The 12,301-nt window shown below is 40.4% G+C and overlaps 1 pseudogene; it reads right to left on the bottom strand.

Moving 5' to 3' along the window:
• Window positions 1-3,691: 3,691 nt before the first annotated feature.
• LOC145557121 (small nucleolar RNA R71) lies at window positions 3,692-3,790 on the bottom strand (annotated as a pseudogene).
• Between the last annotated feature and the right edge of the window lie 8,511 nt (window positions 3,791-12,301).

Raw genomic sequence — 12,301 nt, forward strand, 5'->3', positions numbered from 1 at the left:
AGAGGAAATTGTTATCTGGACGATATACTACAAGAGGGGGGTGAATTGTAGTATGTTACTATTGCCTAATTTTCGCGAAATATAAACTTATTTCTGTTGGGAACTTAGATAATGCAAAGCGAATTTTATGAGTAAACCAACAAGGGCCTAATTGGAAGTAAAACCTCGACCCTCTAAGGGATTTCAAACCAAACTAATCCACTATAATAGGCCAAACACTCCTAGTTACAACCTATTACAATTAGACCTTTCTCATAAGTTCCTACCCGGAAACTTGCTACTCGATATGACCTTATCCAACCCAACCTAAGTCCCAGACTTAGATTCACACAGCAGTACTATTCACTCGACCTCTAACTACAAGCTTACTCGGCTTCACCCTAGAATCTTACACTTTGCACTCATACAATTATGATAAAGAGACTCCTCACGAATTCTCACACCCCAATACATAAAACACTCAAAACCCTTTTTCCCAATAACAAGATCTCAAAGAATAACTCTAAATACATGTCACTGAATAAAGATATAAAATTAATATGATGGACACTCAAGATCTGTCTGGAAATGATTGGATGAATTGAAACTAAACCTTATTGGAACTTTGACCTGGAGGTTTGAATTACCTTTGTAGTGAAGGACTAAACCATTAAGCAAGACCACTACACTTTGTCAACCTCAACTTTGAATGAATACATATGAGCATATTTGTAGTACGCCCAAATCATTCTTTTCGTAAAAGATAAGTTTTATCAAAAGATATGTTTAAAAGACATTTTACAAAAATAAGTTTTCTAAAAATATATCTTTTTGTTAAGAATATATTCTGTCAATAATAATAAGATATATTTACCATAAAATCAAATTTTATTTCAAACTTATATTTTCCAAATATACTAGCTTATCTTTTTCAAAAAGATATACTTACCATAAAATCAGATTTTATTCAAAACTTTTTTTTGCTGAAAATACTTTCCAAAAATAACTTATCTTTTTCCAAAAGGGATTTATTAGAAAATAAATATATTTATTCTATAAAACAAAATCCCTAAAAGATATGCACGTATTAGGTAAATATTTATATCATTAGAACCGACTCTTAAAGACGTGTAGACTTAAGTTCTTATTAGGTTTCAGAACTCTGATAGTCTTTGAGTTCCCAACAAGTCAGTAACTCTAATTTCATGGACCGTATGGAGTTCAATCTTGGTTTTATAGACTTGTTCCAGACTGACTTTTATGTCCAACATACTTACATGAATTCTAGAGCGATATACTTTAATTTCACTGTCTTCATGTTGTTTCTTTGAAACTCTTGGTTTAAAATCTTGCAGTATTGATGTATTCTGAATCTTGGGGCAATATTCCACATATGGAACCACAGTCCTGATGAGTGTCATTTATGGCACTCATAGGGTAGTCTTTTAGGTTATTTCTTTCCCTTTTTCATGCTTTCTTCTCTTATTTTTGGTCCTTTTTTCCTTTAGTTTCTCTTTCTCCTCTTTTCTTTATGGTTCTCGTGTTTTTCTCGTGTTTTCCTTTCATTTGGCTCTTTTCCCCTTTTATTTCCTTTCTTTGTTTGCTTGTGTAGGTATTTGGAGAATCACCTTTGCAAAGGAATCAAGTTGGGACCTTAATGACCAAGTAAGGAAGAAGCATTTGGCTAGAGAGGGCTTAGAGAGGCCTTGGAGAGGCCTCGGAGAAGTCTCCAAGGTATTTCTAGCAGGCCGCGGGCACGGGTCAGTGGAGCCGCGGGCGCGGGCTCAAGAAGAGCAAATTGCAAGATTTTGGAAGGAGCTTCCCGCGGTTGCCCCGCGAACTCTCCGCGGGCGCGGGAAATCTAGAGAGGGCGCTCCATCTCAGAGAGACCGCGGCCCCCTGATCGAGTTTTGGGAGCAGGGGATTAGCCGCGGGCGCGACATCTTTGGCCGCGGGCGCGGGTGTTGCCCAAAAAGGCCGCGGAGGGTTCCGTACCCATTTCTCCGCGGCCGCGGATTCATCGAGAGAGGCCGCGGGATTTGCCGGTTTATTCTTTACTTATAAATAGAATTTTAATTCCTTTTTGAAATAAAACTTTTTGATAATATTTCATTAGCTTAGTTTTAGAGAGAGAATTTAGAGAGAAGTTAGAGAAAAGTTCTTGGTTTTGGATTTGTAACTCAACATTTGATCAATCAAGTTTGGATTTCTTCATTTTCAATCATCAATATTAGTGAGAATCTCTTCCTTCTTTCATCTCTTACTTACTTGCTATTGATTTATGCTTGTTGCTTGTTTTTCTTTGGATTTGAATTTGATATTGTTGAATATTTTGATTTCTCTTAGATTTTGATATAGAATGAAGATTAATGCAATTTCTAGTTATTTGTTCTTGAATTTCACCATGATTAGTGAGTAGATTAGTTGCTAGGGAAAGGGGGAAGCATGTTTGATTAATGAAATTGCTAGTTGATGCTCTTTGATTGATTGATTTGTTGCAATTAAATTGGTTGACATAGTTTTGCATGTGATTGATTTGACTAGGAGTGATCAACCTATAAGATTAATCTAGATTGCATTGCAACTCTTAATGACATGAACAATTGAATTGAAAGTTGCTCTAATTGATTGGGTTTGTTTGTGATTCTTCTTGATTTGCCTTTCATAGTGATTCCTAGATTGGCCTATAGAAGATAGCATTTGAACTCTCTTGATTGCTACTATTGTTTGTCCTTTGCAATACTTGAATTAATTGATTGAGCTCTAAATTAGCATTATCATTGAACTTGCATGTGGAACCCATATCCCTAGTGTTTAGACCTTTGATTTACTTGATTAGACTTGTTTTAGTTTACCATAGTGCCAACCATAATCTCAACTCCATCTTCGAGGTAGCTTGACTTAGACTCTAGTTTTCATCATTGCATTCCCTAGGGATCGACCCTTAACTTGCCCTATATTCATATAAGGTTGGTTAGGTGTTTACAAATTTAGTTTGACTTGGGGGAAGGGTAGATAACGACATACATTTTCCTCTTGTCAAAATGGCGCCGTTGCCGGGGAATGCTATTGGTGCTTAGCTTTTGTTGTTGAGTCTACTTCATTTTAATTGAAAAATACAAAAAGATTTTGTTTCTTTAGGATACACTTGTAGCCGTGCTACTAATATTTTCTTTGAGTTTTGCATGCATAGAGCTCGTGATCGATCCATTGCGCCTTTTGACCCGGAGATCGAAAGGACTCTCTCAAGGAGAAGAATAGCTAATCGATCCTTGGGGTATAGTTCTTCAAGTGAAGAAGATATTGAAGAAGAGCAAGGCATGGGAGAAAATCTGAGAGTGGCCTTGAAGGAGCTAGGAATACCCGGTGCTTATAGGTTTGAGAGCGGCATAGCTCCGCCTACAACACCGGAAAATGATTTCGAGATTCGGCCGGCCATGATCACCTTAATTGAGAGGAGGCAATATAGTGGGGCTAAGAATGAGAGCCCGTTGAACCATCTTAAAGAATTTGAGAAATATTGCAACACCATCAAAGTCAACGAAGTTTCTCAAGAGTTCATCCGCCTCAAGTTGTTCCCCTTCTCTCTCATAGGAAGATCCTTAGAGTGGCTAGATAAAGAGGTGAAGCCCAATTCCTTGGGAACATGGGATGATGTTACAAAGGCCTTCTTGTCCCGCTTCTACCCTCAAAAGAAGACGGCGGAGGCAAGAGCCTTGATTCAAGGGTTCAAGCAAAGGCCAAATGAAAGCCTTTACGAAGCATGGGAGAGATACAAAGAGTATCAAAGGGAGTGCCCTCACCACGGAATCCCAACATACCAAGTGGTCCAAATCTTCTATGGCGGTTTAAGTCCCCAAGGCAAGTCATGCCTTGATGGGGGGGCCGGGGGTCCTATCATGAACAAGACCGAAGAAGAAGTGGTGGACATTATTGAGGACGTGGTGACGTACTATAGAGATTGGCAAGATGGGGAGAGAGACTCTTCAAGCAAGCAATCTTCATTGTACTCGGTGGACCATCTAAATGCGATCAACAACCTTTCCTCCCAAATGACAAACTTGGGAAAGGAGATGACCGCAATCAAAGCCAAGTTGGAGAGCTCTTCTTCTTCTTCCCAAGCTTCGAATCTTCCCTCCCAATTTAAGGGGAGAGGTACTCTTTCTAACTCTCAACCCCCTCCCTCTTCACATAATATGCCTATGGGTTGTTTGTTTTGTGATGCATGTGAATCGTATGATCATGACTCTAGTAATTGTCCTAATGAATGTGTTGATGAGTTTGATAACAATGAGAGTGAGCATGTGAATTATGTGTCAAATAATAATGTTCAAAGGTTTGATAACCAAAGAGGTCAATGGAATAGGAATTACCAAAACCAAGGCAATTTTGACAACTATAACCAAGGTGGTGGTTATAGAAACCAAGGGAACCAAGGTTCTCGTGGTAGCTATAATAACCAAGGTTATAGTGGCCAAAATCAAAGCCAAAATTATGGTAATCAAAGCCAAAATTACGGTAATCAAAACCAAGGTTATGGAAATCATAACCAAGGTGGTGGTAATCATAATCAAGGTGGTGGTAACCATAATCAAAGTTATGGTCAAAATCAAAATAGGGGTACTTGGAACAATCAAGGGAGGGGCAATTTTCAAAATAATGCTCAAAGAGGTCCCCCACCCGGATTTGTTCCAAGGACTCATGGAGAAAATTCCTATTCACAACCTTCTTCACCTAGGACCAATTTGGAAGAAATAATTGAGAATCAAACCAAGTTGTTGAACACATACATGGCCGTTAGTGATAAAAAGTTCAATGAAATGATGACCCACAATAAAATGCTTGAAAACCAAATTTCTCAACTTGATAATGCTTTGAAAGATCATGCAAGCCCTTCTTCTTTACCTTCCCAAGGTCTTGATCCCAAGAAACACGTGAATGCTATTGTTACAAGGAGTGGTAAGGTTCTTGAGGAGAGATTGCCTAGGAAGGGTGAAGATAAGGAGATTCCTAAGGAAGCCTTGGTTGAGAATGAGGGGGATAGGGCATCATTGGATGAGGTTGTGGTTGAGACACCTAGAGAGGTGAGAGTAGAGAAAGAAATTGTGAAACCCAAGCTCCCTTACCCACAAAAATTCATGCGACACAAATTGGATGAACAATTTGGGAGATTCATTGATATGCTAAAACAACTTCATCTTTCTCTACATTTTACCGATGTGATCAACCAAATGCCAAATTCTGCCAAATTCCTCAAGGACATTTTGAGTGGGAAAAGGACTTGTGAGGTTGTGGAGACTATCAACTTGACTGAAAATTGTAGTGCTATCATCATGAACAAAATGCCACCCAAATTGAAAGACCCCGGAAACTTCTCCATTCCTTGTGCCATTAACAAGATGCAAATTGATAATGCCTTATGTGACTTGGGAGCTAGTGTGAGCATAATGCCATATTCGGTTTATCAAAGGCTTGAACTAGGGGAACTCTTACCTTCTAACATTACCTTGCAATTAGCCGATAGGTCAATCAAGTTTCCAAAAGGTAAGGTAGAAGATGTTCCATTGAGGGTTGGGAAGTTTGTGTTCCCGGTGGATTTTATTGTGCTTGAAATGGATGAAGATGATACCATTCCAATCATTTTAGGTAGACCCTTTCTTGCTACCTCGGGTGCTATGATTGATGTGAGGAGTGCAAAGATTTCCCTTAAGGTAGGAGATGAGGTCATTGAATTTGATTTGAATGAAAGCATGAAGTATCCATGTTCTTCTCAAGAAAATTGCATGATGATTGATTCACTTGATCATGTTGTGTCTTCCATGCATGAGCACTTGCTCACCTCTAACGATGCTCTTGAGAATGTTTTGTTGAACAAGGACAAAGTAGGTACACCATGCAAGGAAGTGGCATTCTATGAGGAATTGCTTAATGGAAGTATGGAGGAAGTGGATGAGAAAATATGCTTAAAAATCTCAAGCCAAGAAGCTTTGCAAGCGGCCACATCAAAGGAAGGTAATGGTGTGCCTATGGTAGAGCTCAAACCTCTACCATCACACCTTAGGTATGAGTTCTTGGGCCCTCATTCCACTTACCCCGTGATAGTTAGTGCATCCTTGAGCGTGAGCCAAGCTCAAGCGTTATGTGGTGTTTTGAGAAAGCACCAAGGTGCTTTGGGATACACAATTGATGATCTTAAAGGTATAAGCCCCGCCTTGTGCCAACACCACATAACACTTGAGGAAGGCGCCCTTCCTTCTATCGAACGACAAAGAAAACTACATCCCCAAATGGGAGAGGTAGTAAAGAAGGAGATCACCAAGCTATTAGATGCGGGAATCAATAAGGATCACTTCCCTCTTCCATTTATTGATCAAATGCTTGAAATACTAACAAGGCACAAGTTTTATTGTTTCCTCGATGGATATTCGGGATTCTTCCAAATCCCCATCCACCCCGATGATCAAGAGAAAACTACCTTCACATGTCCTTATGGGACCTTTTCCTATCGAAGAATGCCCTTTGGGTTATGCAATGCACCCGTTACATTCCAAAGGTGCATGATGAGTATTTTTGGGGATATGTTGGAGGAGGAAATGGAGGTCTTCATGGATGACTTTTTGGCGGGGGGTGTCTCATTTGAGGAGTGCCTTGTGAACCTTGAGAAGTGTTTGGAAAGATGTGTTAAGGTAAATCTTGTTTTGAATTGGGAGAAATGCCACTTCATGGTGGAGGAAGGTATAGTGCTTGGGCACAAGATTTCAAATAGAGGCATTGAGGTGGATAAGGCAAAAATAGAAGTGATTGAGAAACTTCCACCTCCGTTGAATGTCAAGGGTGTGAGATTGTTCCTTGGTCATGCGGGTTTCTATAGGAGATTCATCAAGGATTTTTCACTTATTGCTAAGCCCCTAAATGACCTTCTTCAAAAGGATGTTGAGTTCATTTTTGATGACAAATGCTTGAAGGCATTTGATAGATTGAAGAAGGCCCTAATCTCCACTCCTATTGTTCAAGCCCCAAGGTGGGATCTTCCTTTTGAATTGATGTGTGATGCAAGTGATTGGGCTATTGGAGGTGTTTTGGGACAACGTGTAGACAAGAAGCTTCATGTGATTTACTATATGTCCAAGACACTCAATGGGGCTCAAAAGAACTACACAACAACGGAAAAGGAATTTTTAGCAATTGTGCACTCTTTTGAGAAATTCCGTTGTTACTTGTTGGGTTCCAAGACCATAGTCTTCACGGATCACGCGGCCCTCAAGTATCTCTTTGCCAAGAAAGAGTCCAAGCCTAGGTTGATTCGATGGGTGCTTGAATTGCAAACTTTTGAGATTGAGATTAGGGACAAGAAGGGTGCGGAGAATGTTGTGGCGGACCATCTTTCTCGCCTTGAGGGTGATCAAATTCATGATGATGGTTCACCAATTGAGGATAGAATGCTTGATGACTTCCTATATGCCATAGAGGTGAAGGAACTCCCATGGTATGCCGACTTGGTGAATTTTCTAGCATGTGGGGAGTTTCCACCCTCCTTCTCAAAGAACCAAAGGAAGAAAATCAAAAGGGAGGCAAGAAATTACTTGTGGGATGATCCAATCTTATACAAACGAGGGGTTGATGGCTTACTTAGGCGTTGTGTTCCAAATGAAGAGGTGCCTAGTGTTTTAAGGATGTGCCACTCGGACCCTAGTGGTGGGCATATGGGTGTTTCCAAGACCGCTACCAAGGTTCTTCAATGTGGTTTGTGGTGGCCGCATCTCTTTAAGGACTCATGGGGCTTTGTGAAGTCATGTGACCGATGTCAAAAGGTTGGGAATATCTCCAAGAGGAATGAGATGCCTCAACAGCCCATTCTTGAGTTAGAGGTGTTCGATGTTTGGGGGATTGACTTCATGGGACCATTCCCATCTTCATATGGTAATCAATTCATACTTGTGGCTGTGGACTATGTTTCTAAATGGGTAGAGGCCATTGCCTCCCCTACTAATGACCACAAAGTAGTGTTGAAGTTGTTCAACAAAACCATCTTCCCAAGGTTTGGCGTGCCTAAGGCTGTGATAAGCGATAACGAATCTCATTTTGTTCACAACGCCTTCCAAAAGATGTTGAGGAAACATGGAGTGCATCAACGGTTCGGCCTTCCATATCATCCTCAATCGAGTGGCCAAGTCGAGGTCTCCAATCGTCAAATAAAGCTCATTCTTGAGAAGACGGTTGCAAGGAATAGAAAGGATTGGTCGGACAAGTTAGATGATGCTCTTTGGGCTTATAGGACGGCTTTCAAGACGCCTATTGGTACCACTCCATATCGCCTTGTCTATGGCAAATCGTGCCATCTCCCGGTAGAGCTTGAACATCGTGCCTTGTGGGCCATCAAGAAAATAAATTTTGACTTAGCTAGTGCGGGGGAGAAGAGGTGGTTGGATCTTCATGAGTTAGAGGAACTTCGACTTGATGCTTACGATTGTGCTAGCACCTACAAAGCTCGCTCCAAGGAGGTTCATGACAAGTTGATTGAGAAAAAGGAGTTTTGTGTAGGTGACAAAGTCCTCCTCTACAATTCAAGGATGGAGTTGTTCCCCGGAAAGCTCATGTCAAGATGGAGTGGACCATTCTTAGTGAAAGATGTTTTTGATAATGGTGCCGTGGAGATTTCTCCTTTGAACTCCTCATCTTCATTTAAGGTTAATGGTCATCGGCTCAAGAAGTACTATGATGGAGTGTTTGTTGGACTTGTTCACAAAGCGATTCTTTTTAAGCCACCTTGAGATGGTGGTGCACGTCGAGCTAACGACGTTAACCAAAAGCGCTTACGGGAGGCAACCCGGATTATCATCTCATTTCTCTTTCCTTTCTTTTCTTTTATTTTTCCTTGATTGGTTTTTGATTTTATTTTGAATTGGTTTTGTGTTTGTTTTGTAGGTCGCCTATTATCATCACTTGTTGGAAAGAAGGGGTTTGAAGAAGAGTTTAGAGTGCAGGGGAGAGGGCTCCCCGAGGGCTTGGAGAGACCTCGGGGGCCTCTTCACCTCATTGAGGCATTTCGATCCAGGGACTTCCCGCGGTTGCCCCGCGGTCTCTCCGCGGGCGCGGGAAGTTTTGGAGAGGCCTTGGAAGATTTGGAGAGGGTGCGACCCTCATATCAAGTAAAAATTGAATTCCATTCCAGGGACTTCCCGCGGTTGCCCCGCGGTCTCTCCGCGGGCGCGGGAGGTTTTGGAGAGGGCGCGTCATGTTTGGAGAGGGCGCGGCCTAAATTCAAGCTCATTTGGAAATCTATTCCAGGGACTTCCCGCGATTTCCCTGCGGTCTCTCCGCGGGCGCGAGAGGTTTTGGAGAGGGCGCGACTTTTCTGGAGAGGGCGCGGCCCCCCGTCAGGTATAAAAATCACAAAAATTCCAGGAGCTCCCCGCGGTTGCCCCGCGGTCTCTCCGCGGGCGCGGGAGAGTTGTCGCGGGCGCGGCAGATTCGGGAGAGGGCGCGACGATCTGGGTTTGTTAAACCCGGGCGCGTCCCTCTTCTCTCTCTCTCCTTGTTAATTGAGATGAACACTACAAGAGGGGGGTGAATTGTAGTTAAGTTCCTAATTACTAATTTTGCAAATATAAAACGTGACAGAATAGGAACTAGCAAAGCACACAGGATTTTACGAGGAAACCTTCTAGTGCCTAACTAGAAGTAAAACCTCGACCCTACCTTAGGGATTTCAAACACAAATATCTCCACTATAATAGGGCAAACACCAAGTTACAACCTATTATAATTAAGCGTCTACTCACAAGTTCCTGAATGAACTTGCTATAGAACAACACCTTGTTCTACCCAGTTTGAGTCCCACACTCAAACTCACTCGTACTCCCAAAGTACAAATCTTCCCCTTCTCACTAGAAGCTCTCTCACTGTATGCAATAATAAAAATACTCTTTCACCCAAATAACCCCAACCAATTACAAGTACAAACACCTAGTATATGATAGGCAAGCTATGCATGAAACCCGAAACTAATATGACAATGTGAAAAGCTTGGCAAACTTACACGATTGTAGCTCTGTAAATTCTTCACACATAAAACTCACAAAAAACCTAAACTCCTATTATTCTCTACTATTTATACAAGTATTACTTGTATAGAAAGTAGGTTTTCATAAAGATAAATAAGTAAAACTTAACTTATCTTAAAACACGGTTTTTTTAAGTAAATCTTTTGAAGAAAATATTTTCAGAAAATAAGATAGAAATATTGAGTTAAAAAGCATAATATCTTTTTAACAAACTGATTTTAAAAGATAAATATTTAAAGAAAATCTTTTTCTATTTCTATCTTTTATCTTTTCCGATTTTAATTTATTTGCCAAGCTAATTGTCACGCTTCTAATAAATTTCATGCATATCCTACTTAACATATTTAACAACGAATCTAGAAGATAATCTTAACTAAAACATTGTTGCGCTGCGCTCTTGTTCCGGTAAGTTTACTTGGGCTCCACGCTTACTAAGTTCCTCCAAAGACCTTAGTCAGCAATCTTCAAGTTCCTGTAAAGGAACGTTCCTGTGAGGGAACTCAGTTCCTGTTAGGGAACTCTTCTTTTATATTGAGTAACTTTCTTGATAAAGAACTCCTTCAAGTCTTCTCAGCTTTAGTTACTTCTTCCATCTCCAAGATCAATTTCACCTAGGCTACACAAACACTCGAAGAATCTTTATGAGACGAGTTTGCTGTAACTTAAGTTCCTCAATCAAAACCTTTAAACATCAACAATTTCCCCCTTTTTGATGATGACAAACTTAAGCAAACTCTTGAGAAAGTTAAAACAAAATAAAAGGTCGTATTTTTGTATTTTTAATTTATTGACAGAAAATAAATACATACCAGAATAAAACAAAAATAAAACAAAAACGAAAAGCAAAAATAAGCTAAGTAAACTAAACTGAGAAAGTTATGATACTTTCTCAACTGGAACCCAGAACAACTTCAGCCTCAATGTTTGCCCTTTCTTTTCCCCCTTTTGGCATTATCAAAAAGTCCTGTATTTTCAAGTTTATTAAACATCCACCAACAGCCCCACAAGCAATTCATCGAGTGTGGGAAACTAAAGGCAGCGCTGCTAAACAACCTTAAGTAAGATCTACTCTACAGCAGAAGTGTTCAAAATATACAAAACACACAAGTATAAGCAAAAGTTCCAACTTTTCATTAAAAACCAAAATATTTAACATCCAGATGAACAATTAAAAATTTACAATCAAAATCAATTGTTCAATTACTAAAAACAGAAATTAAATTTGTTCATAACTAAGACAGTGAAAATAGGCTAGGATGATTTTGAGATAGGGTAGGCTAGGTTTCAAGGAACTCAGAATCTTGTTGAAGTCCTCCTTTGTCTGTTGTGTAGAGGCCTCCAACTTTTCTTCTATACCCTTGAGTTTCACTAGGAACTCCTCCTTCTGTTCCTGTAGAGCCTTGTGAAGTTCTTTCTCTTGAACTTCCTTCTGTTCTTGAAGGTCCTTGGTCTGTTTGAGCATTAACCTCTTGAGTTCCTTCAACTCCTTCCCCTGCTCCTGGACCAACTTTTCAAGCGTCAGCACGTGAAGCTTTCCAGCAGAGTCCTTCATTTGACTTTCTACCCTCTCCATTCTGTCAGTCAGCTCAACAACTTGCCCATCAAGGATATTCTCCTCGACATCCAACTCCAGTGGTTGTTCCATGCTAGTTTGAGGAACACCACTGGCAGAAATCCTCCTACTCTTCCTTACAGGCTGCTCTGACATAGCCTTTTCCTTCCTCTTCCCTGTCACTTTCTCTTTCTTTTTCTCTCCTTTCTCTAATTTTTGAATTTTTCCTTGTACTACTCCCAGACTCAACCCAGCAAGGGTTTCCTCATTGATCACATTTTCTGGTTTCTCATTCAAAGCCCCATATCTTCCTTTTAAAACAACTCATGCATTTTTAAAAACAGTAGACAAAATGGCTCCATACCCCACTTTTGTTCTACTGGGAACACAATGAGCTAAATGCTGATACATCAAGGAAGGAAAGTTCACCTTAATCTTCTTTGAGATGCAGAAGATTACAGCCATATCCATTAAACATGCCTCCCCCTTCTTAGCAGTCCTAGGCAGAATAGTCTTTTTCACCAAATTAAACAGCAGCTTGTTTAGAGGGCTAAGATCATTGTGACTCATGACCTTCTTTCCCCTCTGACCCCCTAATTCCTCAACTATATCACCAGCCAAGAAATTACCTACATTGATACTACCCTTCCCCTTTAGGTAAGTATTATAACCATCAGTAGGTGCTTTTAGAATTTTACCTAGGGTT

The sequence above is a fragment of the Chenopodium album genome, chromosome 8, assembly GCF_948465745.1.
Source record: "Chenopodium album chromosome 8, dcCheAlbu1.1, whole genome shotgun sequence".
Classification (NCBI taxonomy): domain Eukaryota; kingdom Viridiplantae; phylum Streptophyta; class Magnoliopsida; order Caryophyllales; family Amaranthaceae; genus Chenopodium; species Chenopodium album.